An 18450-nucleotide genomic window follows, 5' to 3' on the forward strand; every position below is an offset into this window, starting at 1 on the left:
TTCTTTTGGTTTTATTTTGTTTTAGTACCTACGTCACAATGTTAATAAGCTCCAAAGGGCACTTTTCCAAGGAACTAGTGAAAACAACTCTACAAAATACTAATATTTTAGGTATATTTTTATTAAATGCCACCCGTCTAAGACAATTTTGAAAGTTCTTCGTCAATAAATAGTATCTGACAGTCCTCATTTATAAAACATCCAGTAAAAATCTGCCCTTATCCACAGGAGGGGTCTGAATATACCTTCTTAAATATTAGATCGTTCTTTATGATTTGCAAAAATACGTTTTTGTAATTTAACTCCTTTTCTAAATGACTTAACACCCCCCCCCCCCGGTCTCCTTGCAAATCGAAATATTAAGTGCTCCCTTGCTCTGAATTTTTGTTTTATTTTACAATGTTTCGGTGAAAACTGAATTTATAGGTTGTTTATCATTATAGTATATTATTTATTAATTACTTTGGAACGAACTTCTATAAACAAAACAACAATGAAAAAAAAAACACTTTTTATTAGCTAAAAACTGTAATGTTAGATTTAATAACTGTTTAAATAACAGTTTGAACTATGTTCTGATTCATAATATTCATATTCAATAGAGTCCCACTGACAGCACTGAAAATTTAGATTTTTGACATCTACTCTTTCTATCCCATTTTTTTCTAACCCTTTCCAAAGGCTTCTTCCCTCATTAACAATTTCTTGAAACTATAAACTATTAGTATACTTAGGTGACAACTAAGAATTTTCACAGTCTAGCAAGAATGGAAGAGGGTGCGTTTCAACTGTGGAAATACGAAAGGCGTTATGTGGTATATCAGTCAAAAATGAGGTATATATTGATTATGCTACAATCAGGCATGCCCGATTGGTTGGTTCAATCAGACTGCACGTATCCCCTTTTGTTCTGGAGATACTATCAATTTTATAATCAACTCAAAACACGTTATAACCAAATTTTCACCAGTTTTGGAGACCAAAAAGCGTTGAGTGTACGACCTTCCACAGCCACGAAGATTGTCACAAAAGACCCATCAAGATATGGCGAGAAGGACGCGATTGGAGCTCAACAGGGATATGGTGGCATATTTTACAAAACAGTTTTTTGCTCCTTCTGAACACTGGGGGAAATGTCATTTAACCCATTTCGTATTTTCACATCCGATTTGCGTCCAAACAATACAATTCTTAGTTCAAATGTTTTAAACAGGGGTTAAACAAATGGTTGCACATTTATTGTACTCATAAATACCATCAGCATGACACTATAAATCTTCAGCGTAAAGAGAGGGGTAGAGGAAGGGTTAGCTCCCCCGATATACGAAGCAATTTCTTTTTGTTTTGTGTTTTAATGTTGTTCATTGCTTTAATCTGAAAAAGGACTCCTTTTCTTTATTTTATACGACTCCAAGTGTTGACCCTAAGTGCTAATCTCTGCGAATTCCAGTAAATTTCAGAGTAATTTATAAAGCAAGAGCAGGGGTCGAACTTTTTATCGTACCTACTATAAATTAGGACCGGCCTTACCCACTAGGTTGTGCCAAATTCGATACAATCCTTACCCCTCCCCATTTTTTCGTAAATTGAGACCCCTGAACCAAATTTTACTTAGAGCCCACTTTCAGAAATTTGCAATCAATTATATTTCGTTTAATCCAACCATTGTTTTTGCAAAATATGAAGTACCTGACTCGTACTTCAATTGCACTTCTACCTCTACTGCACTTCTTAAATTGTACAATCATACTTGAATTGTACCTGGCCTAATATTCAAATTGAACTACTAACACGAAGCCACTTTGTTTGGCTAGACACCTTTTTTTTACATTTCTTTCTCTACTCTTCGTATCCAAGCACTTTAGGAAATTACCTTTCGTAGAAAAATTCCATTCTTTAAGTTACATAACGTCACGGCTTTAAAAAAAAAAGAAGTTTTAAACTACGACTAAATATTTTTGTTCTTTATCTTCACCTTTTCTTTTTTTACCTTTTATTTTGTCTTGTCGAAAACGAAAGGGGTACAAAGAAGAGAGAAAAATTGTTTTGAAAGAAATAATTTTGTCGGAAACAGTCAAAGGCAACGCTGAAAATGTGTGCAAAAAAAAAAGAGTAGCCAAACGACGTGACTAGGGCATAAAACTATGTCAAAGAGTCTCTGAACTAGAGGTACTAAAGCAGTTTATAGCACTATCCTTATTATGGCCACTACCCTTTAAAAACAAGATTAGGTGAATAAAAACTCGGTAAGAGCCTTCTCTTTCATTTATTTTCAAAAATAGTCTAAGACACACTCTCTGGTTTTTGGACATGACGATAGAAGCTAGTATCTCTTAAGTAAGGAAATTTCAATATTTTCTTATTTTATTGTTTTTATTCGACCAATAATTATATGACGTTATTAATTCGTTAAATATATGACTTTATTTACCCTCTCTTGTTCGTATTCTTTTCAGCAAACTTGAAAGGTTTATCGTTGTGATTACATCAGATCAACTACTTTAGCTTCGGAACTTGTGATATGTGAAACATTTTCCTAAGGTCTCATTTTAATTTATGTCTTTGTTTGTGTTCTAAAGTTGAATTTTATGTACTTCCCTTTATTAATCATGCCAATTTTCACTTTGTTATAAAACTTGGCTGCACAGTGGTAATAGAAAGACGTCAAGTTACGACAAATAAACTTTAAAAGATAAAGAAACTATTGAGTGTAAACTTTCGGGATTTTACTTTTACTGTTGTTTGAACAAGAATGTCTTTGAAGAACATCTATGAGGCTTAGAAAGGGTAATTTTATTTTCATAGGTATTACCTTCAAATTATTTCTTCAAGCAAGAAAAGCATATATAATTAGCGGTATGAATATAAGGTAGGTTATCCATTCAGCCAGAAAGACAATGCAAAAGAGTTGCCAATAATAAACGACATACACCAAAAACAATGCTGAAACGGTATAAAAACCAAAAATTGATGAGATCAGGTACTGCCACCCACCTTTGTTGCAACCATTTTGCAGACACGCCATTTGGACAACCTGGTAATACGCAATGTCTTTTGATTTATCTTACTACTTAACCATGCATAAATTATAAGTCTCATAGCATCTTATAGTGTAAAAGTGTTATTTTGTCTGGATTGGAGAAAAGCTTTGTTTAGCCCCTTCCTCAACACTAAATTTGAGTTTTCTTGACCTACCTTTCCCTTCCGAATATTACGATAGACAGTTTTCAAATCGTAAAGGAAATATGAAAGAAACATGGAAAATGATAAATGACGTGACCAATGGGAATGCTCAAATTAGAAGGAATGAAGTACAACTTGAAGGGTTCGCCTTCAAGCAAGAAAAGCATATATAATTAGCGGTATGAATATAAGGTAGGTTATCCATTCAGCCAGAAAGACAATGCAAAAGAGTTGCCAATAATAAACGACATACACCAAAAACAATGCTGAAACGGTATAAAAACCAAAAATTGATGAGATCAGGTACTGCCACCCACCTTTGTTGCAACCATTTTGCAGACACGCCATTTGGACAACCTGGTAATACGCAATGTCTTTTGATTTATCTTACTACTTAACCATGCATAAATTATAAGTCTCATAGCATCTTATAGTGTAAAAGTGTTATTTTGTCTGGATTGGAGAAAAGCTTTGTTTAGCCCCTTCCTCAACACTAAATTTGAGTTTTCTTGACCTACCTTTCCCTTCCGAATATTACGATAGACAGTTTTCAAATCGTAAAGGAAATATGAAAGAAACATGGAAAATGATAAATGACGTGACCAATGGGAATGCTCAAATTAGAAGGAATGAAGTACAACTTGAGGGGTACGCCTCTGATGATAAGTCTGGAATTGCAAATTAATTTGGTAATTTTTTCTCCAATATTGGAATTAAAGGGCAAAATAGTGTAAAAAAAAAAATGTCAACAGATTCAAGAATAGATTATATGTGATAATAGAGGTGAGAGTTTTGAATTAGCCTTTGATTAATGTACAAGTGACGAACAACTTAAAATAATAAAATCTTTGAAATCAAAATCTGAGAGAGTAGACGGCTTATCTCTCCGAGCGTTAACGGCGATAATGCATTGTATTCTACTGTGTCTGACTTTTATTGTAAACTTGTCACTTGAAAAGGGCATTTTCCCTGACCAACTAAATGTTACGAAAGTGATACCACTTCATAAAGGTGGTCCTAAAAAGGGGATTGAGAATTAGAGACCGATTTCGACCCTCCTGTTGTTTTCGAAATTACTGCAATAAGTTGTTCATAAACGTCTATATACCTTCACACAGGCTAATGATTTGCTAAGTTAGACCCAATTCAGTTCTTGCAAAGGGTACTTGAAAACAAATTATTTGCAACAGCTTATGGAATAAACTAACAGTGATATGGACAGAGGTGAAACACCTTTGTCTATATTTATAGATATTCGCAAAGCATTCGATACACTTGATTTTCAAACTCTGCTTAGTCGGATGGAGTCGTTAGGTGTCCGTGGAAAGTGCTTGAAGTCGTTTGAAAGTTATCTCACAGGGAGATCCCTAAAAGTAGAATTGAATGATGTGGGTTCAGCAGCATTTCCAATGACGTATGGAGTAACACAAGGATCAGCGTTAGGTCCCCTGCTTTACCTCATCTATGTTGATCTCATACGTCTTTATTTGAAAGATGTGTGTCTTACCTCGTTTGCTGATGATCTGTTTTAACTGTGTTTGCCTCTTCTGTGAAGGACCTGGTGAGAAAAGCGAATCTCGCATTAGAAAGGCCGGAGATTTTCACTTCATTTAGTCTATTGTGTGTAAATGTTGCTCCCTCAAAGAATAATTTTATCTATATTTTATTCATTGGTTTATCCCTATATCTCCTACGGTGGCCTCCTAAGGAGCAGTAACTTCTTATGCAACTATAGACGAGGGCAAGTTCTACAAAATAAAGCTGTTAGAACAATTGTTAGGTATGTCCAGGATGTAACTGACATATGTGCTTGTTTTAGGTCCCTGAAGCTCCTTAATATCCGTCAGATAGCAGATTACCAAGCTGAATTATTGGTGTGTCAGCGTAGGAGTAACTTAACCCTTGACGTTTTAAGAATTTCTATCAAATAAATAGTGATCTGCGTACTCATAGAGCTAGGCAAACTAATTACATAGTTGTAGATTTATGTCACGCTGCCTAGTCTCCCCTCTCGGAGAAACACCTGGATTCATCAGTATGAAATGAGCTACCATTGATCGTTAGAGCGGCGGAACATGTACCTCAATTTAAAAAGAATTTAAAAGATTTTTTTTGGGGGGGGGGGGGAGGGATTTGTTAAATTTTATTATGGCTGGTAGGTTGGGTAGGGGAGGAAGAGGAGCTGAAGAGGTAAGGATGGGCTGGGAACGTAAGGGTGGGTAGGGGCTAAGGTGAGGTTGGCAGGATGGGGGAGGGGAGAGGGAGTTGAGTATAATGAGTGATGGAGACTGGATTGGTTATTATTATTTTTCTTTTATATTTTATATTATTATTTTTCTTTTATATTTTATTTATGTATTATCATTTTTAATTCAGTTATTTATTTATTTTTCTATACTTTTTCTTTTATTATTTTTTTTTTTTAGGATATAGTTTATCTATTTTTGGTTTATTTATAATAGTTTTAATTAAATAATTGAGGTTTATGTAAATAGCTGAGTTATTAGGTAAGTAGTTACGTGGAGTTTCGCGCGATCGCAAACCTTCATAAGTTTTCTCCAGTGTCAAAGTGTTGTTTAATTTATTTATTTGTTTATGAATGTGGATTAATAAACTTATGAACTTTTCTCCAACAGTGCCTTAAAGTTTCAACTACATCTCCAGAGGCGTTGGGATGATATTCCAGACATGCAGTTCGAAGAACAGGATACACATATGGATACACACAGTGTATTTCAATTTATCTCCCCCCCCCCACCCTCTTCACGTCTGAATTTAAAGTCTACTTAGCCCCTGCCCTCCGATTCTCCCTCAAAGTTTCAACTTGATTCCTCCGGTAATTTTCGTGATATTGTAAATAACTTTGAAAATTAGCTGCACATAACGTCTGTTGGTTTACTCAAGGGAATATGCTGTTTTCAGTGCATATTCATGGGGATCTCTGAGAATCCTAAACTGAAAGATCCGAAAGAGCTCAACTGAAATATATCTAATCAAAAACAAAACATTTTTTTTTTGCCCATTTCAGTGCCATGAAACCCCGCCCCTCCATATTGATTTTCTTGGCCTAGAAAACGATCTTTGCAAGTTTCGAGCTAATTGGACACCTGGGGTCAAACATGCCCACCTTTTCTTTTATAAAGTCTGTGAAAAAAAAGGCAACCTGCATAATTTACAGCCCTTGCCAAAAAGGCTGTGGAGGGTCACGTCATCCCCAGAAGCATGTTTGTTGAACCATTTGGCTATTTTGAACAAAACAATTATGTCAAAATTATGATCGGATCTCTTGTGGGCAGAGATATTTAGCGAAAAGGATACAGGAGGGGTTCTGGCTACCCTTCAATCAATTTTGAGTCTTTGGAAGGGGACTAGAGTTATATTATTTTTTCTTGGCCTAGAGCAAGCTAATGGGATACCTAGAGCGAGGCATGCCCATCTTTTGTATTTTAAAGTTTGTAAAAAAAAAGAGCAGCCTGCTATATTTACAGCTCTTGCCCCAGAGACATATTTGTTGAGCCATTTATCTATTTTCAACAAAATGGTTATCTCAAAATTTTGAGCGGATGTCTTGTGGGCGGAGGCGTTCAGCGAAAAAGGCATGGAAGGGGTACCGGTTGCCCTTCAATCATTTTTGACTCTTAAAGTGGGCACTAAAACTATCAATTTCCGATTCCCCCTTAAAAAAAAAAAAATTTAAACACACTGCTTTTCCGTTTACAGAATTTAAGAGAGAGAAAACGGACATAATTTGAATAAAACAGTGGAACAAAGAAAAACAAAAAAAACACCAAAGTTTAAATAATAAAAACCCTTATATTCTGGCTCCACGTCCGGAAGCCTTTTTCAACGGGAAAAAAAGGTCAAGGCTAATTTTCATTAAACGCAGCATATAAAGAAAAAGACAAAACAAAAAAAAAAACAAAAAAAAAACAAACAAACAAATGAATCTCACATTTAATAACCTCCAAAATACTGCAATCACTGTAAATAGCCTAAATAAGCACACAGAAATGACAAAAGATTGTCTCTGGTACACCATATTGTCTCTCGAGACAATTTACAGAAAAATCCCAGTGGAAATTTACCCCGGAAAAGCACCCTTAGCATTTAACGACGCAAGTACAATTGCTTCGGCAAAGAGAAATTAAGACAAATAAAAATATTTTATACAGGAATTCTGGAGAATTCCCCCAGTGTAAAATTTTCCCCGAAAAGTTCACTCCTCGCAAACTTCCCCTTCACGGAAAATGCCCCAGTTGAAAATTCACCCACACGGGAAAAATGTATACATACTTCCCAATAAGAAATACTATACGTAAATAATGGGCAATTTTTTTAATTTAAAGACCTTTTCCCAGGGGCTGTGGGGAGTCATTTTATCTTTAAATGCATATGTATTGGAACTTCCAACTATAGTGAACAAAATGGCTATCTCAAAATTTTGATCGGACAATTTTGGGGATAAAGGGGTGTGGGAGGAAGCCTAGTTAGTAGAAATGACCCTATTGATCGTGACAGTACAAAATTCGGTTATCAAAAGAATGTATCTCGTGACAGTACACCTAATATGGGCATAGAGTCCCTAGGGAGAAAGATTGCGTAATCGGTCAATGACCTCTTTTTCCAAGGTCGATTTATTTGTTGTTTCTAGGTGTAATAACTCCGGGACGAAGGTTGCACATGTGCATTGAATTCTAACGGGAACAATGTTATTGATCTAGGACTCGAGGGGGAAGTGAATTTCCGTGAACTTGATTGCGTAATCGAAGGGGAAGTGGATTTCCGAGAAATTGATTGCGTAATCGAAGGGGAAGTAGATTTCCGAGAAATTGATTGCGTAATTGATTGGGAATTTTATTGATCCGATAACGGGAAACAGTTAGATCACGTGTTTCCTTCTCGGCCAATCAGAGGGCTTGTTACATCTCCTTTCTCAGCCAATCAGAGACTTGCTTACATATGATTTTCCCCGTTACATAACAATTCACCCTTGAGATTTCGTATTTCTGTTTCTTTTCTGGCTAGGTTAGGTTAGGGCTAACGAATCAGGGTCAGTCTAGAGTCAGCAGTCGGAGTGAAAGGATTGAAAAATGAATAAATTTGAGAAAGAGAGAATTACAAATATGTAGAAAGGCCTCATGAGCTCCGACGAGGACCACGTGGTTTATGGTTTTCTCAGTGAGAATGAAAAAACAGGAATTTTCTCACTTAAAAAAACATGAATTTTCTCACTTTTATGGGTGTTTTCTTGGACAGTTATGAGTGTTGGTCAATTTATTTGATGTTTTTCATGGATGTCAACAGCAATTCACGTCTGTTTAATGGTTTTTGTCAGTGAGAATGACAAAACAGGAACTTTCTCACATTTATGGATGTCAACAGCAATTTATGTCTGTTTTATGGTTTTTGTCAGTGAGAATGTAAAAACAGGAACTTTCTCACATTTATGGATGTCAACAGCAATTCATGCCTGTTTTATGGTTTTTGTCATTGAGAATGAAAAAACAGGAACTTTCTCACATTTATGAATGTCAACAGCAATTTATGTTGTTTGGCTAGTCAAACCTGAGAAATTGATTTACATAATCGGAGGGGGAATTACTGGTTCACGAAAGGGGAATTAACAAACAAATATAGTTTCATTGTTGTTCGGCTAACGTAACCTGAGAAATTAATTTACATAATCGGCGGGGGTATGTATTGATTCACGAAGGGGGAATTAAGAAACAAACATGGCTTCTTTGATCTTTAGGCGAACCTAACCTGAGAAATTGATTTACATAATCTGCGGGGGAATTATTGGTTCACGAAAAGGGAATTAAGAAACAAACATTATGGCTTCTTTAATCTTAGGTCTTAGGGATAAACGTTCTTTAGGTCAGAGAGAAAAATTAATATTCTATTTTTAAATAAGGCTTCATTGATCTTTAGTGTCAGGAATTAGAAATGACATCACTTGTTATCTTGGAATTATGCGGGAGTCTAAAGATATAGAAATTCTATTTTTAAATACGGCTTCACTGAGCTTTAAGTCGGAGAGATAAATTGATATTCTAACGAAACCTTAACAGTGTAGCTAGGAACATTTATGAGATGAAGAGATTACCGTAGGAAAGGGTTTCCTAGAAATTTGAAATGTGACAGCGCAGGGATGCCAAAAACAAAAGGAACACACAGAAATTACTTTTAGGGGATTATTTGGGTGAAACGGTTTTAAACATTTTAGGGAATTATTTCGGCGAAACAGTTAGAGACATTTCAAAAGATGATTTTAGAAAAGGTTTTAGAAGAGGTTTTGAGTGTGGTCGTTATAGTAAAAAAGTTCTATTTGAACAGTGTCGTGAGGTCTTCTACCCCAACCCCAAAGGGCCCCGATCGCCCTACCCCGACCCAAAGGGCTCCGATCCCCATACCCCAATCCCGAAGGAACCCCCCGGTCCCCAAAGGCCCCCCAGACCCTCAAAGGCCCGCCCCGGGCCTCGTCTTTCGTTGATATATGTTGTCTGTAACCTGTGATTGGGGGTGGGTGGTTTGCTATTTTTGACTTTTCTGAGTTGGATTTCGCAGTCTTTCAAAGGTATGTACTGTCTCAAACATACGATTTGTGATGGCTTGTTTGCTATTTTTTACTTTTCCTAGCACAATTTCTTACCGTTTCATTTGTGTGTGTTGTCAGAAAATTATGATTTGGGATGTGTAGTTTGCTATTTGGACTTTTCAGAGCTAGAATTCTTAGTCTCTCATAGGTGTTTGTTGTCTGAAACTTCTAGTTTGGGATGAGTAGTTTGCTATTTCAGACTTATATGAGCTAGGCTTTCCTAGTATATCGTAGGTGAATGTTGTCAGAAAATTATGATTTGGAATATGTAAATTACTATTTCGAGCTTTTCTGAGCTAGATTTCTTAGTCCCTCATAGGTTTTTGTTGTCTCAAACCTATAGTTTGGGATGAGTAGTTTGCTATTTTTGACTTTTCTGAGCTAGGTTTCATAGCCTTTCATAGGTGTGTGTTGTCAGAAACTTATGATTTGGGATATGTAAATTACTATTTTTGACTTTTCTGAGCTAGATTTCTTAGCCTTTCATAGGTGTTTGTTGTCTGAAACCTATAGTTTGGGAATGAGTAGTTTGCTTTTGGACTTTTCAGAGCTGGATTTCTTAGCCTTTCGTAGGTGTGTGTTGACTGAAACTTATGATTTGGGATATGTAAATTACTATTTTGGGCTTTTATAAGCTAGATTTCTTAGTCTTTCGTTGGTGTGTGTTGTCTGAAACCTATGATTTGGGATTTGTAGTTTTGCTTTTTGGACTTTTCAGAGCTAGGATTCTTAGTCCCTCATAGGTGTTTGTTGTCTGAAACCTTTTGTTTGGGATGAGTAGTTTGCTATTTCAGGCTTTTCTGAGCTAAGGTTTCTTAGTATTTCGTAGGTGTGTGTTGTCTGAAACTTATGACTTGAGGTGTCTAATTTGCTATTTCAGGCCTTTCTGAGCTAAGGTTTCATAGTATTTCGTAGATGAATGTTGTCTGAAACTTATGATTTGGGATATTTAAATTACTATTTCGGGCTTTTCTAAGTTAGATTTCCTAGTCTTTCGTTGGTGTGTGTTGACTGAAACCTATGATTTGGGATATAAGGTTCTTAGTCTTTCGTTGGTGTGTGTTGTCTGAAACCTATGATTTTTGGTTTGTAGTTTGCTTTTTGGACTTTACAGAGCTAGGATTCACAGTCCATCATAGGTGTTTCTTATCTTAAACCTATAGTTTTGGATGAGTAGTTTTCTATTTCAGGCTTTTCTGAGCTAAGGTTTCTTATTATTTCATTGGTGTGTGTTATCCGAAACTTATGACTTGGGATAACTAAATTACTATTTCCGGGTTTTCTGAGCTAAGGTTTCATAGTATTTCGTAGGTGAATTTTTTTTGAAACTTATGATTCGGGATATGTAAATTACTATTTCGGGCTTTTCTAAGCTAGATTTCTTAGTCTTTCGTTGAAGTGTGTTGTCTGAAACCAATGATTTGGGATGGGTGGGTTGCTATTTTTGACCTTTCTGAGCTGGATTTCTTAGCCTTTCATAGGTATGTGTTGCCTGAAACCTATGATTTGGGATGGTTAATTTGCTATTTTTGACTTTTCTGAGCTAGGTTTCTTAGCCTTTCATATGTTTGTGCTGTCAGAAAATTATGATTTGGGATTTGTAGTTTGCTTTATAGACTTTTCAGAGCTAGGATTCTTAGTCCCTCATAGGTGTTTGTTGTCTGAAACCTATAGTTTGGAATGAATAGTTTGCTATTTCAGGCTTTTCTGAGCTAAGGTTTCTTAGTATTTCATAGGTGTGTGCTGTTTGAAACTTATGATTTGAGGTATGCAATTTGCTATTTCCGACTTTTCATAGCCAGATTTCTTAGTCTTTCGAAGGTGTGTGTTTTCTGAAACCTATGATTTGGGTTGTGTGGGTTGCCATTTTTTGAATTTTCTGAGCTGGATTTCTTAGCCTTTCGTAGGTGTGTGTTGACTGAAACCTATGATTTGGGAATGAGTGGTTTGCCATTTTTGACTTTTCTGAGCTAAATTTCTTAGCCTTTCATAGGTGTGTGCTTTCAGAAAAGTATGATTTGGGAGATGTAGTTTGCATTTTGGACTTTTCAGAGCTAGGATTCTTAGTCCCTCATAGGTGTTTGATGTCTGAAACTTCTAGTTTGGGGTGAGTAGTTGGCTATTTCAGGCTTTTCTGAGCTAAGGTTTCTTAGTATTTCGTAGGTTAAGCTTCCACGTCAGTTTTAAGTTCACCAAAACATAAAAAATTTAAAGTTCAGTTCTAAATTTTTCCATAGAAGATAGGAAAAGTTATACTATGTTTGTGATTATTTTTTATGAAGATAAAAAGTTTCACTTTAATTCTAAATTTTCTTAAATTCAGTTCCGACTTTTCTCAAAGAAATGAAAAAATTTAAAGTTCGGCTCCAAATATTTTCCACGTCAGTTTTAAGTTCACCAAGACATAAAAAATTTAAAGTTCACTTCTAAATTTTTCCACAGAAAATAGGAAAAGTTATACTATGATTATGATTATTTTCCATGAAGATTAAAAGTTTCACTTTAATTCAAAATTTTCTTAAATCTTAAAATGACATGAAATATGCTTACGACTTTACCAATCGTACTCTGTGCTTGTTCATAGACACGACACGGCTTTCCCACTGATACTCTATGGCAGGTTATCGACACTACCGATTTTATTGCATGCATTAAATCAGTATTTTTTACGCAGTGGAAGGATCAACACACAATTCATATCTGTAAAAAATGAAGACGAATTATTTGATGAAAGTAGGTGCACATGAAAAAATCATCGTCGTGTTGAATGCTGACAAGGAGAAATACCTGAACTATGAAACGAGTGCAAGTAGAGATCTTATTGGGAATGTATGCATACGTTGTCATGACAGTGAGGAGTTAAATTCCTTTGGTGTACCCAAGAATTTCCATCATGCAAGTGGTGGATATGCGAGAGTAACATTACCAGAGAAATTAGTAGTCAAAGAGAATGCCAACTTAAAAATAATAGTTGATGGAGAGGTAAAACTTCTAGCTAATGGTTCTGGTAGCATGTTAGCCGTTGATAGATCTTATCGCAATCTTTCCGGTGTTAGCATTCGAATGAAAGCAAAAGGAAAAAGAAGACATGCATACAGCTGCATCAACATCATAAATCATATCACGTCAATGTGCCAAAACTGCTATCTATGTAAAAATAATGTGACAATAGACAGTAAAATCGCAGGCAGAATAAAAAGGACATTAGCAGACAATATCATCAATGAATATAAAGATGAATTGACGGAAAGTGAAGCGCAAGTGTACTAATAATGTATAAAAATGTATTGAACATATTTTTATATTAATATTCTACATGTCGTTATTTCATTAAAAATATCTAATGCATTATTTTGTTAAGTGTTCATTATTTTTTAGGGTATGCTAGAACGTCAAACGTTCAGAATATCTATTAAAAAGGTCAGAGATGTAAGAAAAATAATTTTAGAGATAATGATACTACTAGCAGGCTCAATTTTTAATAGAAGATAGAAAAGTTCAAGTTCTCTTCTGAACTTTACCAAAGAACACAATTCAATTCTAATTTCACCAGAGAAGATAAAAAGCTTACACTTCAGTTTTAAGTTCGCCAAGACATAAAAAATTTAAAGTTCACTTCTAAATTTTTCCGTAGAAGATAGGAAAAGCTATACTATGATAGTGATTATTTTCCATGAAGATAAAAAGTTTCACTTTAATTCTAAATTTCCTTAAATTCAATTCCGGCCTTTCTCAAAGAGTTAAATTTAAAGTTCTATTCCAAATATTTTACCGGAACAAGAAAAGTCCCAAGACATAACAAATTTAAAGTTCACTTCTAAATTTTTTCGTAGAAGATAGGAAAAGTTACACTATGATTATGATTATTTTCTATGAAGATAAAAAATTTCACTTTAATTCTAAATTTTCTCAAATTCAGTTCTGACCATTCTCAAAGAGATGAAAAAATTTAAAGTTCTGTTCCAAATATTTCCCCGGAAGAAGAAAAGTTCAACTTTGATTCTGAATTTTCTCAATGAAAATGAAATAAGTTATTGATCAATTCTATTTTCCCAAAATAATAGAAAATTTTCCACTTCAATTCAGATTTTTCTCAAAGAGATGAAAAAATTTAAAATATTGTTCCAAATTTTTCTTAGAAGATAGAAAAGTTCAAGTTCTAATCTGAATTTTACCAAAGAACACAATTCAATTCTAATTTCTCCAGAGAAAAAAAAAGCTTCCACTTCAGTTTTAAGTTCACCAAGACATAAAAAATTTAAAGTTCAGTTATAAATTTTTCCTTAGAAGATATGAAAAGTTATACTTTGATTGTTATTATTTTATATGAAGATAAAAAGTTTCACTTTAATTCTAAATTTTCTTAAATTCACTTCTGACCTTTCTCAAACAGATGAAAAAATTTAAAGTTCCGTTCAATATATTTTCTCGGAAGAAGAAAAGTTCAACTTCGATTCTGAATTTTCTCATTGAAAATGAAATGAGCTATTGATCAATTCTATTTCCCCAAAATAATATAAAAATTTTCCACTTCAGTTCAGATTTTTCTCAAAGAGATGAAAAAATTTAAAATACTATTCCAAATTTTTCATAGAAGATAGAAAAGTTCAAGTTCTCTTCTGAATTTTACCAACAAACACAATTCAATTCTAATATCTCCAGATACAATAAAAAGCTTACACTTCAGTTTTAATTTCACCAAGACATAAAAAAAAATTAAAGTTCTTCTCTAAATTTTTCCAGTGAAGATAGGAAAAATTATACTATGATAGTGATTATTTTCCATGAAGATAAAAAAGTTTCACTTTAATTCTAAATTTTCTTAAATTCAGTTCCGACTTTTCACATAGAGATGAAAAAAAATTAAAGTTCTGTTCCAAATTTTTTCTTAGAATATTGGAAAAGTTATACTTTGATCGTGAATATTCAAGTTCTCTTCTGAACTTTACCAAAGAACACAATTCAATTCTAATTTCTCCATAGAAAATAAAAAGCTGACACTTCAGTTTTAAATTCGCCATGACATAAAAAATTTAAAGTTCAATTCTAAATTTCTACATAGAAGATAGGAAAAGTTATACTATGATTGTGATTATTTTCTATGAAGATTAAAAGTTTCACTTCAATTTTAAATTTTCTTCAAAGAAGTGAAGAAAAGTTCAACTTCGATTCTGAATTTTCTCAATGAAAATGAAATAAGTTATTGATCATTTCTATTTTCCCAAAATAATATAAAAATTTTTCACTTCAGTTCAGATTTTTCTCAAACAGATGAAAAAATTGAAAATACTGTTCCAAATTTTTCATAGAAGATAGAAAAGTTCTTGTTCTCTTCTGAATTTTACCAAAGAACATAATTCATTTCTAATTTCTTCAGAGAAAATAAAAGTTTCCATATCACTTTTAAGTTCACCAAGACATAAAAATTTAAAGTTCAATTCTAAATTTTTCCATAGAAGATAGGAAAAGTTATACTATGATTGTGATTATTTTCCATGAAGATAAAAAGTTTCACTTTAATTCTAAATTTTCTTAAATTCAATTCCGACCTTTATCAAAGAGATGAAAAAAATTTGAACTTCTGTTCCAAATTTTTTCCCGGAAAAAGAAAAGTTCAACTTCGATTCTGAATTTTCACAATGAAAATGAAATAAGTTATTCATCAATTCTGTTTTTCTAAAATAATATAAAATTTTCCACTTCAATTCAGATTTTTCTCAAAGAGATGACAAAATTTTAAATATTGTTCTAACTTTTTCATAGAAGATAGGAAAAGTTATACTTTGATTGTGAACATTCTTCATGAAGATATGGACCTCCACTTTAATTCTGAGTTTTCTCGAAGAAGTTCAAAATGTACAAGTTCTCTTCTGAATTTTCTTAGAGAAGAGAAAAAAAGTTAGCTCAATTCTGAAATTTACCGATGAAAATTAAAAAGCTTCCTTTTCAATTCCTAATTTCTCAATGATATAAAAAATTTAGAGTTCAATTCTAAATTTTACCATAGAAGATAGGAATGACTATACTCTGATTGTGATTATTTACCATGAGGATAAAAAGTTTCACTTTATTTCTAATTTTTCTTAAATTCAGTTCATTCATCTAACCACCAAAAACAATAGGTTAGGTTAGTTATAAATAAATATTAATAAATAATTAGAAACATCTCTACATGTTTAAGTTAGGTGGTTAACTTATCATGAGCGCTCATGATAAGCTAACCTAACCTAACTTAAACATGGTAAAAAGATTAAATTAGGTTAGGTTAGGCTAGCTTAAGTTAGGTTAGGTTAAGTTAGGTTAGTTTAGCCTACGTACGCGCGTGTACGTAGGCTAGCCTAACCTAACCTAACTTAACCTAACCTAACTTAATCTATCATAACCTAACCTAATTTAATCTTTTTACCATGTTTAAGTTAGGTTAGGTTAGCTTATCATGAGCGCTCATGATAAGTTAACCTAACCTAACTTAAACATGTAGAGATGTTTCTAATTATTTATTTATACCTTACCTAACCTATTGTTTCTGGTGGTTAGATGAATGAACTGAATTTAAGAAAAATTAGAAATAAAGTGAAACTTTTTATCTTCATGTTAAATAATCACAATCATAGTATAGTCATTCCTATCTTCTATGGAAAAATTTAGAATTGAACTTTAAATTTTTTATGTCTTTGAGAAATTAGGAACTGAAATGGAAGCTTTTTCATTTTCATCGGTAAATTTCAGAATTGAGCTAACTTTTTTCTCTTCTCTAAGAAAATTCAGAAGAGAACTTGTACATTTTGAACTTCTTCGAGAAAACTCAGAATTAAAGTGGAGCTCCATATCTTCATGAAGAATGTTCACAATCAAAGTAAAACTTTTCCTATCTTCTATGAAAAATTTAGAACAATATTTAAAATTTTGTTATCTCTTTGACAAAAATCTGAATTGAAGTGGGAAATTTTATATTATTTTAGGAAAACAGAATTGATCAATAACTTATTTCATTTTCATTGTGAAAATTCAGAATCGAAGTTGAACTTTTCTTTTTCGGGAAAATATTTGGAACAGAAGTTCAAATTTTTTCATCTCTTTGAGAAAGGTCGGAATTGAATTTAAGAAAATTTAGAATTAAAGTGAAACTTTTTATCTCCATGGAAAATAATCAAAATCATAGTATAACTTTTCCTATCTTCTATGGAAAAATTTAGAATTGAACTTTAAATTTTTATGTCTTGGTGAACTTAAAAGTGATATGGAAACTTTTTATTTTCCCTGGAGAAATTAGAAATTAATTATGTTCTTTGGTAAAATTCAGAAGAGAACAAGAACTTTTCTATCTTCTATGAAAAAATTTGGAACAATATCTTAAATTTTTTAATATCTTCGAGAAAAATGTGAATTGAAGTGTAAAATTGTTATATGATTTTAGGAAAATAGACTTCATCGATAAATTATTTTATTTTCACTGGGAGAATTCAGAATCAAAGTTGAACTTTACTTCACTTCTTTGAGCAAATGTAAAATTGAAGTGAAACTTTTATCTTCATAGAAAATAATCACAATCATAGTATAACTTTTCCTATCTTCTATGTAGAAATTTAGAAATGAACTTTAAATTTTTTATGTCATCGCAAACTTAAAACTGAAGTGGCAGCTTTTTATTTTCTATGGCGGAATTAGAATTGAATTGTGTTCATTGGTAAAATTCAGAAAAGAACTTGAATAGTCACGATCAAAGTATAACTTTTCCAATATTCTATGAAAAAATTTGGAACAGAACTTTAATTTTTTTTCATCTCTATGTGAAAAGTCGGAACTGAATTTAAGAAAATTTAGAATTAAAGTGAAACTTTTTATCTTCATAGAAAATAATCACAATCAAAGTATAACTTTTCCTATCTTCTAAGGAAAAATTTAGAACTGAACTTTAAATTTTTTATGTCTTGGTGAACTTAAAACTGAAGTGGAAGCTTTATTTCCTCTGGAGAAATTAGAATTGAATTATGTTCTTTGGTAAAATTCAGATTAGAACTTGAACTTTTCTATCTTCTAAGAAAAATTTGGAACAATATTTTAAATTTTTCATCTCTTTGAGAAAAATCTGAAGTGAAGTGGAAAATTTTTATATTATTTTGGGAAAATAGAATTGATCAATAACTTATTTCATTTTCATTGAGAAAATTCAGAATCAAAGTTGAAGTTTTCTTCTTCCGGGGAAATATTTGGAACAGAACTTTAAATTTTTTCATCTCTTTGAGAATGGTCAGAACTGAATTAAAGAAAAATTTAGAATTAAAGTGAAATTTTTATCTTCATAGAAAATAATCATAATCATAGTATAACTTTTCCTATCTTCTACGGAAAAATTTAGAAGTGAACTTTAAATTTTTTATGTCTTGGGACTTTTCTTGTTCCGGTAAAATATTTGGAATAGAACTTTAAATTTAACTCTTTGAGAAAGGTCGGAATTGAATTTAAGAAAATTTAGAATTAAAGTGAAACTTTTTATCTTCATGGAAAATAATCACTATCATAGTATAACTTTTCCTATCTTCTACGGAAAAATTTAGAAGTGAACTTTAAATTTTTTATGTCTTGGCGAACTTAAAACTGAATTGTAAGCTATTTATTTTCTCTGGTGAAATTAGAATTGAATTGTGTTCTTTGGTAAAATTCAGAAG

Source organism: Artemia sp. Qi Xiang Cuo, chromosome 19, assembly GCF_049724085.1.
Source record: "Artemia sp. Qi Xiang Cuo chromosome 19, ASM4972408v1, whole genome shotgun sequence".
Classification (NCBI taxonomy): domain Eukaryota; kingdom Metazoa; phylum Arthropoda; class Branchiopoda; order Anostraca; family Artemiidae; genus Artemia; species Artemia sp. Qi Xiang Cuo.